General features: G+C 52.5%; 1 protein-coding gene across 1 annotated transcript in view; it reads right to left on the reverse strand.

Moving 5' to 3' along the window:
- Positions 1-15,524, reverse strand: part of PAPPA2 (pappalysin 2) — a 210,180-nt gene that overhangs the window by 193,487 nt on the left and 1,169 nt on the right. The gene's annotated exons all lie outside the window — the stretch shown is intronic.

Below are 15,524 nucleotides of genomic sequence, written 5' to 3' on the forward strand. Positions count from 1 at the left end.
TTTTTCAGCTCTTCTAGATCACTTTCCTTCGAGACAGGATCAGGCCCAGCCTTTCATCTGCAGCCCAAGCTTTTACAAATTAGAGCACTGAGCAGGCAAAGCTCCTGGTAAAGTTTCATAAGCATCTTCAGCACATTTTTCAACCTCTCCTCACAGTCCACTTCTCATCTTCATTGTGCTCTCATCATGCACAAAGATGACAAAAATCAGGGTGAGGGGTGTCCCTGGCTTTCCGCAGGCCACCCACGCCTAGGCTGAGAGTCCAGGAGGCACATTTGCAGGGATTAGGCTGGCCTTGCTTCGTGACTGCCCGAGAGAGCAGGGGAACTCAGAACGGCGAGGCAGGGAGCGAGAATGCAAAGGTGTGTACGACCTCGGAAGAGGCGCCCACGACAACCACAGGCAACATACAGCAAGGTTCCGGACACAAAGCGTCTACCCGTGTTAGCCATTCTCAGAGTTATTACTGTTACCCACTGGGCAGGGAGGGTGGGGCTAAATCAAAAGCAGCACCACTGCCTGCCTTCGGTCAAAAGTGCCTGCGTGGACGCACCAGGCTGAGAGCTCACGCGGGCCTCCCGAAGGCAGCAGGGCTGGACCAGAGCGGCCGGGTTTCACCGCGCATCTGAGCAACCCAAGGTCTGTACAAACACAGATTCGGACTCGGCAGGGCTCAGGCAGCTCCTGGAATTCGGTATTCCTAGCAGCCTTCCAAGTGAAGCCACTGCTGCTGGCCTTCGGACCACACTGAGCTGAAGGACTCTAAGTCAGAGAAGATCAAGATCTGTGTCTTCGAGTGTGGGCCTCTGTCAGCGGCGGGGTTGGGATGGGGAACAGAGGCTCATCTAGTGACTTAAATATACTTCACATCCACAGCTAAGTCTTCTCCACTCCCACCCTCATCCACTTACGGCAGATGCGCCTGCACACGCTCACACACAGATGCAAACACACGCCGTAGACATGTTTGCCTAGAAAGCATTTGCATCACTTCTCTGCTTACATATCCCCTGCACGGTAATATTAGGGGAACAGCAATAGAAAAATGGAGGCCAGGGTGGGTAAAGACATGAATGGGGAAACTCATAAGAGAAGAAATAAGACTTTTAAGTGTTCAATCTCAAAGAAATGCAAACTAAGACAAGAAAACATTCTTGTCTCGCATGTTAGCAAAGATGAAAAACAGTAATAGGCTGTCAATTGGGTGACATTTGGTGAAACAGGCACACTCACGCGCTGTGGGGGAGAGAGAATCGGTAGGTAACCCACCCTGGGGAGCCATTCGGCAAGGACATTCACGTCCTCTGACCCTGTAACTTCACTTCTGGGAATCAGCATAAGGAAACGATCTAAGACGTGTGATCGCCCACAGGGTAGACAAAGATGTTCACGACGGCGTTATTTATAATGGAAGAAAACCGCGTAGTCCATCCAAACACGAGAATACCACTCTACCTTCAAAAATCACATTTTGGACGGTGGGGGAGCGGGGTGGGGTGGGGGTGGGGTCCAAAGATAAAAACTTAACATAGGACTTGACTATAGTTAACACTAGTGTGTGGTATATCTGAAGGTTGATAAGAGAGTAAATCTTAACAGTCTTCATGTTTTTCTTTTCTCATTTTTTTAAAATCCATATGAGATCATGGATGTTAACTAAACTTATTGTGGTAACCATTTTGTAATATATGTAAGTCAAGCCATCATGCAATACACCTTATGCAGTGTCGTATCTCGATTAGATATCAATCAAACTGAAAGAATAAATTAATAAAATAAAAATTTTTAATAAGATAAAAAATGAAAACCACATTTTAGAAGAATATTTATGGACATAGGAAAATATGTGCAGCTGATTTATTAGAAAAACATTCAGCGTAAGTTCTGAAACAATATATATATTCTGATCCGAACTATATAAAATAACATATATGTGCTTGTTTTCATTAGTGCAGATTCACAGGGAAAGGAATTTCTTGATTTTTATATTTAACAAATATTCTGCGATAGACAATCTCTCTGAATGTTTTGTCATCTGTAAAACAGAACTAATAATAGTGATAATGACTTCATTTGAGATCAAATACAGGTAAAGCTTGATTATAGTAAAGACTCAAAAAATGTAAGCTGTTATTAACTACAGCTATTTTTATCTTCTTTGCTGTTATGTCTCCAGTGCCTACAATGGAGTCTAGCACAAAGTAGACACTCAATAAATATATGCTGAATGGACTAATTAAGAATTATACACTGCATATAGAGCATTGGAAGTTAAAATCAGATACGTCGGTTGGAATAGATCACAAAGGACACGAAATAAGAGTTAACCAGCTTTGACTTTACACTCCGGATGACAAATCAGGAGCCATCGAAAGGCTTTAAGTGGAGGAAGATAAGGCATGACAGTTGGTGACCTCTGATTTGTGTTAAAAAGTTGTAATGATGTTAGAAAACTGGAATAATTAATGATAATGTAAGGGCAAAACTAAATTAGCTGGTAAATAGTACATTGACCATTTCCATTTCTCTATGGCCTGGAGGTTGTTTAAAAGAATTCTGCACTGCTTGGAAAAGTCTAGAAAGCAAAGGGCTTGGGCTACTGTGAAGCCCAGAACTGTGAGGACACTGGCCCTGCACCACCATCAACCTGCAAAGGTCTGGAGCAGCAGGAGCCTCGCCCCTAAGGAGCTTCCTTGATCACTGCAACGAAAAGCAACACGGCTTTAGGTGTCTGTCACCCACTGCCTGGGAGGTTAGCTATTTTCTTGCTGAAAAAGTAATCCACAGGGGTCAGAAAAAAAACTACTTGGATCGCCAACCCAAAGTTCTAGTGTGCCTCCCAGGGAACAGACGATGCCCCCCAAAGAGTGGGGATGATCTCCCAAGACAACCCTGCCTCGTTTCCAGACTCTCCAAGGCCTTGATCCAGACCCACCAATGGCCAAGTGGAGCCAGACCAGCAGCGAACTGAGAATCACATAGGTGGTTAAGACGAGCTTATGGAGCAGACTGTGGAGTGAGAGCCACTGGATCGACCAAACTTAACAACTCTGCAGTCCTGAGCAGCACTGAGCGACTCTGTATCTTATTTTCGTCATCCGCAACATGGAGACAACAACAGCGCTCGGTATCATTATTCACTGCTAATACTATATCATTTTAACATATACAGGTCTTATCACCTCAACTGTATTAAAAACTCATCGGGAACAGGTAATCCTGCCTTAAACTTCCACACACCCCCTCTGTACCAAGGCCGATGTCTTGCTCATGGCAGGAATGGTGACTCACTAATGAATCAAATCCAGGAGAGGCAGTTAGCAGAGCTGCCAAGAGCGCTGACGATGACCCCGTGAAAATTCCACTCCCCTAACAAAGAAAAAGCCCTCATCTAATAAAAAGCAACCCCCTCCCATTTTCTACACCCCTCGCTCCCCGCGGTGAGGGCAGTTACTGACCACAGCGCCCCCTCTAGAAATATGCTGGCTTTTCATGTCCTCCTACTACAGATCCAGAAGAATGAAGAGTGGTCATCAGGACTGCTGTCAACGCCCCCCAAGTCCTGGGCAATTTCTCCTCGAGTCATACTGTGTGCCGGCATTGTCCGTCACCTCAGCGACTTCATTTTCCTCCACGAGGAAATAAATAAATAACTGAAGTTTAATTAGTACTAAAATGTTTCTTAGTTTAGTCAAGGAAGGGAGGGAGGGAGGGAGGGAGGAAGGAAGGAAGGAATTGGGGGATATAAACCCCCAAATGTAGAAGGCAGGTTGTGTAGAAGCTGAGAGAATGGCATGGAGCCCCACGCCTCAGAGAGCCTGGGGGCTTCTGAATCTCTTAATCCTGAGAAGACGCCTCAGCATCCAGCACAGGCTGGTCCCGGGAGAGATCCAGAGTCACCACGTCACCCACAGCAGGACGCCGCGGCCCCCTTCTGCGACCTGACCCCATCTCTAGCAAAGTCCCTCTGAGAACTCCCTTTTAGAGCTCCAGCTAAGCAGCACCAACATCAATTTCCTGTTTTTTCCTTTCCTCTACCAAATAAGTTTTGCGCTCCCTCTCAGAAATTTGCTTTGGCACGTCTTTTACCACGTATGGTTTACAGAGTCAATGCTGCCCTAAGAAGTGTTTACATGGTGTTTAACGTATACTCCGTGACTCGGAGGCACTGCAGTTTACTTAAAGGAAGCTTGGAGAAGATGCTCTTGATGAAACTCACCTCCCAACTTATCCATCGGCTCAGATCAGATGTTTGCACGTCAAGTTTTCTTAAAGTGAGACATCGCATTGCTTTCATTGCGCTAGTATCCATCCAGTGTGTCTTCTGTGCATCTGAAGAATATGTGCTGCCCATTGACTTAATAATATCAGGACATTTTTGCCTCTACCATGTGGTGACAAATAACCCGGGGAGACTCTGATGACTTTCTAGGAAGCAAGTCATACCCTCCAGGGACCACACAAACCTAAATATCATGCCAAACTGAACCTAAAGGCTCAGGGTCCCTCTTTCCACCAGTTTGAAATTCTGAGAAGAAACCAGAGAATACAGGGCATGTGCCCTCAGACCGAACCCAGGTCAGTCTTCAGAGCCCAGTGTTCACGGAGGATACTTAAATCTGACCTCCGAGTGAGACAGAGAAAGAAGAAGGAAAATTATTGATCTAATTAATGGAATTTTCAGGTTAGATGAGGACTAACGCCATATATAATTTTTTCCTTTCCAAATTAAAATTTTTTCTAAAGTGTTTTTCTTCTGCTTTCAAGTAAGAGATTTAAATTCACCAAAGGCAACCTGGAAGGTCCCACATTGGGAACTGAGAGACTCAGGATGCATTGCCGAGCTGTCCCTGTGTGACAGCTGACAAGGACCTTCCCCTCTCTGGGCCTCAGAGCCTCATGGTGAGGTGAGGCTGGGCTGTGTTGCTGCCTGGCCTGTGCTGCTCTGGGACCTCTGGGCTCATCCTAAAGCACTTTAAGGTCCTCATCCTTCTGTCTGCTCCTCGCTTCATGATGGTGACCACGGAAGGTAGGAAGGATTCAGAGGAACCCATATCTCGATGGGCGGGTCTCGTTTCTACTAGATCCCCCTTTTGAATTTGTCTTGCAATCATGTGCCTCTATCTCTTAAAACATGGAACAAAGGAACAACTATGGTTAGTGGAGGGTACCGACCGGTTAGTTGGAATCCAGTGCATCACCACAAATAACCCAATGCTAAATTATATCCCGCAGCTATGCTAAATTATATTCCGCATCAGGCTTCACCACAAATAACCCAATGCTAAATTATATCCCGCAGCTATGCAGGCACATCCACGCATAGAAAGAGCATCTGCATGGACTCGGATGGACAGGGGAGGCCTGGGGGAGGAGGGACCGGAGCAGCCCTGGCCTGCTCGGCTGGCAGAGACCTGAGGGCACAGTGTTGGGTCCTTCTTCTGCAACCGTTTCACCACGGAAGGATGAAAAGAGCAACCAGCAGTGACTGAGCACACACTATGTACACACTATGTACGTGATGGGTATTAATTTATTTAACCGCCACAACAATTCTGAGACAGAAATGGTCATTACTCCATTTCTACAGATAAGGGGACTTTAACCTGCCAAGGTCACGCAGCTAGCAGAGGGCTTACGCCCAGAACATCCTGCAGATCCCGATTCCTAACTGTCACACTAAAGAAAGAATTTAGATGGATAAAGAGGCTGAGGCAGGACATTGAGTGTGAGCAGACAGCTTGTGTGGAGGCCGGGAGCTGCTGATGGGCAGGTCACGTGGAACGGAGGGGACTTCCCTGGCTGAGAAACACAGCGGACTCTGGGGCATCGGGAGAGATCTACGTTTATGTGTAGAAGGCAGCCAGATTTTCTCCACCCAAAGTGCTCACTCCAGCCCGGGCCCCACCCTGGTGCTGGGGTGACACACAGATGATGGGGATCCAGCGAAGCCCCCGGAAGCCTGCAGGCAATGGAAAGGCTCCGACTACAGAGCTGAGCAACTTGAATTTGAACTAGAAGTGGGAAGCGCCAACAGTGTTGGATTAGGGAGAGGAAGGCTGCAGGCCAGGAGGGGCCAGGGTCCCGGGTGCGGGGGACGGTAACAGAAGCGCCGAGAACAGCAAGGTAAGCAGTCGCCTTTCTCCTTCCTGCCCGCTTCTGCACCCCGACCTATGGCACGTCCTTCCTAAACTCCAAGACCTTGCTGTGGCCAGAGCACCAGAGCAAGTGAGGCCACCTCCTTGTGCCTCCAATTCTGCCATGGCTGGTCCTGGCTAAGGTCAGACCAGCAACCCCGTGCGCTCTGCCAAGGAGACAGTAAGACTGTCGCCATGGAGGGAATCATGCCCAAGGCTGCCTCCGGGCTTGGGATGTGCACCATGGCCGGCGAATGAGGATATTCCATTATGCAATTACTTCGAATAATTAATGTGCCCTGAAAAACAGCGTCTAAAATAGATCTCTGCTGTGGTTAGTGTTTATCATTATTCTGCATAGAATTGGAGTTTATTTCAAAAAATAGTCCTCGAATACCTACTTGGTGCTCAATAAACATCTGTTGAATAAATGAATCAGTAAGGGAGTGAATGGATTAAAAAGTAAATTGAGCCAGGTACTGCCCGTGTGTCATGTTACAATCATCCCGTCTCCCGAAAAAGAACTTTGTGATAACTCCAGAGTTGGGGAGGAACGCGGAAGGGGCAAAGGCTGGCCTCTTCTTCAGACTGACAAGAACAGTCTTCTCTAGGTACACGCTCCCTCCTCTCCCTCCCACCCACAGGAATAATGTGAACGAGCACACAAAACACATCGAAAGTTCTAGGGGTAGAAGCAGAAAGAGACAGGACCTACGAATCCAAAGAAGCAAAAAAACCGAATAGACAATTTCTGAAAGTTAAAAGTAATCGTAGTTAAACCAAGTTCCAATTACATTTGATCTTCCTAGGAGACTCGTTCCTGGTCAAAACTTATCAAGTATAGATAGTCTGGGGGTGGGGGCCAGGGGGGGTAAAGTAGAAGATAAAGGTGACCCGTTCCTGAGTGAACTTCAAACCCCTTCGCCATCTCTCAAATCGTCAGGGCTTAAAGATGACCACGTCTTTCTGTGCCTCCTTCCAAACAGGATAACTCTCTTCCCGCTTGTCAGACTGAATCTTGCCCTTTTGATTGGCTCATTAGTTCACCCTCTTATCAAAAAGTTGTTGGATGAGTTTTATGTGCAGACAAAGCACTAGGTGCCATGGGCGCAGCGCTGAACAAAGCACAGCCCCTGACCTCGGCGGCTTCCGGTCCAGTCGGGGGCTAGCCTGGAAAAGAAACGGCGTGGCAGGAGGGCCGTGTCTCTTTAACGTCAGTCCCCAGCACGGAGGAGCTCAAGGACTCTCCGTTGAATAAATAAAAAGTCAAATGGGAATTAGGGTAAACAGATCTATGTGTCTCGATAAGGCTGAGTGTGGCGTCGGAAGAACCGTTGGGGAACAAGGCTACATCGAAGAAACCCAGGAAGACTTCCTGGAAGAGATGTCGGATTAACTAAAAAGCCAGGGAGTGACTAAGAGTAAGTTAGGTGAATGTGGGTTTGGGGGAGCTGTGTCCTGCTAGGAGAAAAAGTGCAAAGGGCAGAGGTCAAATCACTGCTCGTGGTTTGGTGTTGCCGGCAGCTGAGAGGCGCGTGTGTGTGTGCGTGTGTGTGTGTCCATGTGAGTTCACGTGAGTGTGGTTTCGCCTAGCACAGAGTTAAGCACTACATGAGTCCCTGTCACATAAAAAGGTCCTCAATAACTTCTCGGAACGCCTGGGCCCACATCTGCATGCTCCACATTTCTGTGACTTCATCATGCATTATGTCCCTGAGCCTTTATGCCGTCTCCTGCTGTTTCGGTTATTAGTGCTTTAGTACAAAGACCTTGAGACCGGCCTCTCTCTCAACGTAAAACAAAATCTGAGCCTGCATCTTCTCCTGACATCCGTCCACTCCCGCCACGGCCGAGCTCTCACCCATATCTCCACCTCCTGCAGTGCGGGGTCCCCTCCCGCCCCCTCAGCTCTGCAGTGAGACCGCTCTCTCTGAAGTCACCGGCAACGGCCTAACCACGAGAGCCAACGAGGCCACCTCGGGCCTGCAGGCTTGCTGGGCGCCCCTGGGCCACCTTATACAGAACTGTCCTTCTTGCCTTTCCCCAGTGTTGCCGCCTCCCAGGGCTCCTGTGTCTCCCCTGCAACCAGCTCTGCTCCCCGAGCCTGGACAAACCCTCGGGCCCATGTGGGCCGGGCTGGCCTTCCCCGTGGCCTGGCTAATTACCTAGTTCCAGGTCGGCTCCCACGAGACAGCCAGCACCCTCCAGGCCCAGCCCCTGCCCCACTCATTCCTGATGCCCCGGCACATGGCTAAACGCCTGACATTTCACCTCACAGAAGCGGAATGAATGGTGGGTGAACGAATGAGTGCATGGCTAAGCAAACAGAGCCAGGCCGCTTTCCCTCCTCCCTGGCCTGCCCAGAACGCCCAGCACTCACGCGGACGGAAGCGCCCCGACGCCGAGCCAACTCGCCGCCCGGCCGCCGGCCAGCGCGGGAGAGTCCCCTCTGGGTGGCAGCTGGATGTCTAATTCAGAAACGAGCCATACTGCCCGCTGGTGCGTGGTGGCAAGTCCTTGACTTCAAAAGGTCCCGAGACCTTGGGTCCCAGTGGCCGCGTCGCATATCTGGGCAGAGGTACCCTCCGCCACTCGCCTCTGACTCACGGAGAGAGCTGGGGGGTTTTCGTTCGCCGCTGTGCTTTATTTCCCGGATGTTCTCTTTTCTTAAAAGCTCCGAAGATTTGGATAGTTTGGAGGCAGGTAGTGAACATGAGAAGGGGAGGATGCTGTTATTTTTTGGGACACGAACTTGAGCAAGATATATGCTTTCTGGAAAGTGCTAGAAGTCCAAGGTACGTGATGTGAGCAGACAGGGATCTGTTGAGCCCCCAGAGCAACCCAACTCCGCGTGCTGAAGTGCAGACGCCCGGAATTTATGTCCTTGTTTACAGCTCGCAGCGGGACGTTCGGCGCACACGGGCTCAGAATCCCGGCGAAGCGACGCCTTCCCTCTCCTGTCTGTCCGGCCTCCTCCAGGCACAGACCAGGACGGGAACGGAAAGGAGCCTGGCCTCCGAGGGCGCGCGTGCTGAATGACTCAGACGGGCAGCCCCGTAGGAACAATAAGGAAGCGCACAAAGGAGGAGCAAGAGGTGAGGGAGGACAAAGCCTCGCGGGTGACCGGCACATGATGGAACTTATCCGGGCCACCAAAGGTGATTCTGAGTTTCCAGCCCTGCCCCCATCACTCCCGAATATTTCCAACCCCACAGTGAGAATCCCATGGGCTGCCCTGTGCTCCTCGAGGACGGGGAGAGAAGGGTGAGCGGCACTGTCTTCCTGAGATCGTGAGAGGCAGTAGTGGACGGCTGGGGGTGAGGGCAGGAAGGGCGACCACAAGTGCCAGGCAATGAAGCTGGAGTGTGAGCAGCAGGACAATCGCACGGCCATGCTCCGAGGAAGCCCCTCTGTGCCACCACCTGCAAGTGACTCTCCTTCCCCCATCCGTACCCCGGACGCCTGGGTGACTCCAAAGACCCAGATCTCTCACCTCTGTGACTCAGACAGATACCCGGTCTCGAACCGTGTGGGCCACGGAGAGACAGCAATGCCCCAGCACCGCCCAAGCTCCGACCTGGAGAAAGTTGAGAGCGTTTTACGGGAAGGCCGAGAAGGCTGGGAGAGTCGTCAGTCCACGCCACACGCCTGGCCTCGAGAGAAGGAAGGAGGGAGGGAGGCTGGGCTGCAGCGCCGGAGACGTCAGAGCAGTCTGCAGAATGCTGGACAAGGCCTCAAGCCGGAGCCAGCCCAACAGGGCTCTGGAATCTCTGCACCCCCGGCACACCCAAGGCCTGTGCGGCCTCAGTCAATGAAACACCTCGTAGTCGGAGGTCTGCGAGGCCGGTTCTCGATTCTCGTGCGACCACTGTGCGGCGTATCACCACGGCGGCCACGCCATTTCTAGAAGAATCTCAGGTGATCTCTTTGCACATTTAGGTTTGAGAAGCAATGCTCTAGGGCACGAGTTGACAAAGCTTTTTCTACAGAGAGCCAGACGGTAAGAATTTTAGTCTTTGCAGGCTATACGCTCTCTGTTGCAACTAACCATCTCGGCCACTTAGCATGGAAGCAGCCACAGAAAACACGTGGGCTTTGTAAAACACGTGGACATTTGTAAAACTTCGTTTACAAAAGCAGTCTTCGGCTTTGGACCAGATGCAGCCCCAAGGCCACGGTATACCAACCTCTGCTCTGGCATCGAGGGCTCAAGCTTTTTGAAAGTAACTAAACTCTTCCTTCATATGAAACAGGCAGGAGAGAAGCTGCTGTCTTGAAGGTGGGAGCGAAGCCGCGTCCCCACCAGCTCCCCTCTGAAGCCCCTGGGACACCTGTGCAGGCAGCAAATGTAGAATCTGAAAGCCACGCCCCCGGCTCCCCACAATGAACCTCCAGTTTCGGAAAGTCCCTCATTCCTGACGGGCATCCAGCGATCGAAATTTCCGCTTCCTCTGTCCTACACACACAGCCGCGACTCCGACGCTGTGCTAGACAGTTTGGGATGGCGGAAGTGAGTCAGACACGCATTTACCTCCCGGAGAACTTTCAGCAGATCGAAATGACACACGTACAGCAGTAACAAGGCAGGAAGCAGCGTGCACCTGGCCAGCCACACGTGGAGGGCTGCGGACGCCGAGAAGTACAGGAGACGAGTTTCACACAAGGAATATGCAGGAAGGCTGAGTGGAGGAGGGGGCCAGCAGGGACCCTTCCAAGGAGGGGGCCGATGGACAGTCTGTTTTACTTCTGCGACCAGACACTGCCTCTCCTCTGGAGGGCCACACAGCCGCCTGACCAAAAATCAGCACCCACGCCTTGTCCACAGGGGCAGCTCAGGAATCTCACCCTTGCGATGGTGGGCGGCTGCCCCTGGGGGCCCAACAAGGCCCTCACATGACGGCCCTTCCGCGCCAAGGGCAGGACTGCTGCGGCCTCGATGCACAAAGGCCCCAGGCACGTTGGAATGGGTGGCCAGGGCAAGGGGGTGGCTCCTGGGGCCCTCAGAGGAGCCTGGGGAAGTGGCTCTCCCACCACTGAGTCCCACTGGACAAAGGCGGAGAGAGCGCACGTGGCCTTCCTCGAAACTCTCTGTGCACGTATGTTGATTTGTCTGCGTCTGTGACTCTGTCTCCTGTGATGCTCCATCTTCCTCATGAACGAAACTTTCCCCCTGAGTACGGAGGTTCCTTACGGGGAGAAAGAAATGCCACCACAGTCTGTGACACCTCATTGCCCAGCTGTCATTCATAACAAAAAAAGCTATCAACGTGCCGTTCACAAGGGGCTTTTAAACCAAATGTCAGCAGAATCCAGAGAACTCTGAAATTTATGTGAGCTATACAAACCTGTACGTTTTCATGGGGCAAAGCTTTCATCAGACTCTCAAAAGGGGTTTGAGACCTTACGTAAGCTTTAGTACCAATGTCCAGTTTACTCAGAAGAATCCTGCCCAGGCTAAAAATAATACGGCTTAAAAAAACCAGGGTCCTTTCAGTCCCCATTCTGCCTTGTTCTCAACCACCTTGAGGCCACCTTGTCAAAAATCCTGTTTACCACCATTCCTATTTGAGAGATGAGCAAACTAAAATCCTATGAAATTATGAAGTTAATATCCTACCTAAGTAAAGACTATCGATGCGTGGGTTAGAATCAAAGATACGAAGATGAATGTACCGCTCTTGGCGACGATGGCCTCCCGCCCATAACGCAGCACGAACATCACGTCACGCGTGAACACCACGGGCCGAGCTCTGTGTCGGGCACTTTGCATGCATGACTTATGTAGACATCAAAACAACTCTGCAAGACACGATCTCATTTTTTGCCTTGAGGACACCGAGACTCTGAAAAGGTCGATGGCTTGCCAAAGACGCCGGCCCTGTGTCAGAGAGGGGACCGGACTCCAGGCCTGCCTGACTCCCACGCTCCGCGCTGGGGGACACCCTCTGAAACTCGGATCCCCTGAGGAGGACAACTTGTCTAAGGCAGGGGCGGCTCTTAGACCCCTCTGTGCTCCCCGCGGGGCTTTGCCGTGCTCTGCGTGGCCGCGCTCCCCAGAAGTATTTGTTGGATGAGGAAACCCGGACTCGGGCTCCAGCCCTGCCGCGGACCGACTCCGTCCCCTGCCACTGGGAGCTGCAGGTGGTTGCCCAGCTGGGCCACTTCAGGGAACATGTGAAATCAATGACGGCTGAGGAGGAACCTACCACAAGGTTTTCTTCTGCGTATGTTGGGGTCGAAAGGGAGGAACGGAAGCTGAGAAGGAGGGAAGGGAACAGGATGGTCTCCGGGCTGGGTGCTGGAGCGTGGTTTCCACACCAGGATGGGACAGGATTTGGCTCACACCCACTGCTGAGTTCCAACGGGCTCCTGACCTCGGGCCACTGCCAGGTAGCACGTATCCCGGAATGGCCAGGTCCCCAGGGAGCTGCCCCACTGGAGTGGCTGCACCGGGCCCCTTCCCAGACTTTGCTGCCGGCTTCTGAGCTGCAGAAGGGAGGAGCTTCATGAGGCCGCATTTTCAGGGGGCCCAGCACCATTCACTCCCCCGCTGGGGGCCAGAGGCAACGGGGCCTGCGCCCTCCTCGGCCCTAAATAAAAGTATCCCCCAGTGAGCCAGTCTGGAGTCCGACTTCCTACTTGGGAAGAATGTGGGCATCTGGGGAGAGGGGACGGAGGTCACCCCCGTTGGCTTTGTTTTCTTTACTAGTCGCTACAAGTGCAAGTGGGTCACCACCCCCAAAATGCCACTTTAGCCCCTTCGCATAGGCCCTGCAAAAAGACTTGGATGAGCTGGCTCTAAGAGACACCAACCAGCCACACTCCTGGAGAGGATGAGACGTACAGACGGAAGGCCAAGGTGGGACAGCCCGCGAGGAAGCCGGAGGTTCCCCCAGGACGCGGCTTCTAAAGGCGCCCTACGCCCCTGTGTGCGAAACAACACTGCCACCTAGTGCCCGGCGCGGGAAGTGTTCCCCACGGCCCGCATCTGCGGGGGCCCTTCCAGTGGCTGGGGCGACCGAACCGCTTGATGTCTCTGCTAAAGAGAAAACGCCCCGAGATGAGCAGGGCAAGAATCAAGAAACCGGGTCTAAGGTAAGCAGGTGGAAGCTGGGGTGTCAGAGCCGCTGGGGGAGAGAACGGGAGCCGAGCCTTGCAGCACCTGGACCGTCCTCAATGGAGCAGCAGAGCGTCAGCGTTTGAACCGTCCTGACCTCCTGGGAACATGATCCGGTCACTGCCACTCTGCACAGGTGGAGACCGACCCCCCACCCCCACCACCGCCCACCCCGGCGCAGGTGGTGACCAGCTAAGGGCCCAGTGCTGGGCCAGGAGACAGAGATGGGCCGCCCAGCTGACAGCAGTGAGTTCGTGCGCGTCAGAGACCTGTATTCCTTAGGGGACGACCTTCGACCGCCTCACAGTTTTCAGCCACGGCCCCGGAAAAGCGTAAAGAGCGAAGCGCGCAGTGAGACCAGCGTGCCTGTGCCCTCGGGAGTCCGGTTTCTAGAAGCCCGAAGAATGAAGGCCTGCTCCCAGCCCCCGTCTTCGCCGGACTCTGTCCTGAACGTTTTCGGATGTGCGCGAGGCCGCGGGCAGATGTAGGGTGGGGAGCAGGGAGGCGGCGGACCTGGGTATCCCCGCCCCTTGCCCCTGCCGCTGAGGACTCGCGGGGAAATGCCAGGATACCACAGGGGCCCCTTGGATTCGAAGAGAAAGAAACCTCAGAAGCTAGACTGTCTGCAGAAGATTTCTTGCCTAATTTTACATGCTTCGGGAGGTTAAAAGAGTTCAGATGGGCACTTTGGAGAAGGATCTGAGTGTGTGGCCTGTGGCGAGGTGGGGGGCGGCTGGTGGTGATGGACAGGTGGGCAAAGGAAGGAGAGCTGGGGGGAGGTGTGACAAGGAATCAAGTCGCGACGATGCTTTCCTCTGTGCAGATGACACAGACGGGCATGGAGGAGACAGGACAGGGGTCAGGTACCCCCCTCCCGAGTCTGCCGCCTCAGGCTGGGGTTTGAACCATCCCGAGCAACAGTCTCTAAGAGCCTGCTTCATATATATGTTGGATCCTTCTCTAATTCTGCACAGCCAGGGAACTGGTCCCAGGTCCCCATGTCGCTACTGAGGGAGGAGGGGTAAGCGAAGTCGTGGGCCTCGGTCTAGACTGCAGGCACACAGCTTCCCTGGCAGATGGGCACTCGGAAGCGAGAGCAGGCAGCAAGAAGATGTCATCTGGGAAAAACGGCGACGCTGCCAACTCCGATCAGATAATCATCTTATTATTTCTTCCATTTGGCCCCAGAATAAGGATTTCCTTCTCCTCTCTCTCTCCCCACACCTACCTTCCAGCCCAGCCCCTTCTCCTTCCCCTCCCCTCACGCCCTCTCCCACCCCAAAATAAAATCAAGCAAAACCACAAAACTCTAGAGTGCTCAGTGTCTGGGAATCCCAGCTTCCAAGGGAGAAATCACAGCCAAGATGGGGGAGACAGTGTGTCCGGAGGGACGTTCCAGCAACACCCCAGTGAGGGGGCTCCCTCCTCCCAGCTTGCTTGCTCTAGTCTGAGACTAACGTGCGGGCACCCAGCAGCCTGAGGAGTTTTTAAGCTGGGGAGCTGTCAAGCATCTCGGGGCTGTGCAGCTGCACCCCCAGTCTGCCTCTCGTTGCTTCGGTCTCCCCATCAAAGTAACGGGACTGGAAACACTGATGGGTGTTGTGACCGATCCAAATTAATAAGATTAAAACGGTTCTACGTGTGCCTAGCCTCGTGTGAGATTCCGCCACGGGGGACCCAGAGGGATAACGAGACACAAGGAAGAATCACCTCTCACCCCCACCCCCTGCCTGAAACTAGTCCCCCCTCAGTAAGGCAAGGGAGACAGTGATTCCTAACCCCACCCTCTTCCTCGTCCTTCTGGGTGACGTTCTGTGAAAACCAAGATCTGGGTATAGTGAAAAATACATGTGGGTGATGTTCCCAGACGCTGCCTCTGATGAAAACCAGAGAGTTACACAAGGTGCGTTTTTAGGTCCCTCTTACAAAAGCCGGGGCTGGAAACCAGGGTTGCGCGGCGTGCAAGTGCTCGCCGTTTCCAGATGACCCTGCTGTTTCTAGGTTCGCACGTGATTCTTGGGGGACCCCAGGACCTGGGCCAGGGAGCCGATTTCTGCTAAGTTCCAGGGCTACTCGAAGGACAGGGGACCAGTCAGGACCCAACGGCGGTGCACCTGGCAGTCCTGTCTTCTGGCCGCCAGGCGTGACTCACTGCCAGGTCCTTGCTTTCTCACAGCTTCCAAGGGGGGGCCTGGGTCTCTCATACCGGACCATGAGAACTGAGGTACGACACCTCTTCCCCAGGGACAAAGAAGCAGAGGTCTCCCCCT

Source organism: Pteropus alecto, unplaced genomic scaffold (assembly GCF_000325575.1).
Source record: "Pteropus alecto unplaced genomic scaffold, ASM32557v1 scaffold101, whole genome shotgun sequence".
NCBI lineage: Eukaryota > Metazoa > Chordata > Mammalia > Chiroptera > Pteropodidae > Pteropus > Pteropus alecto.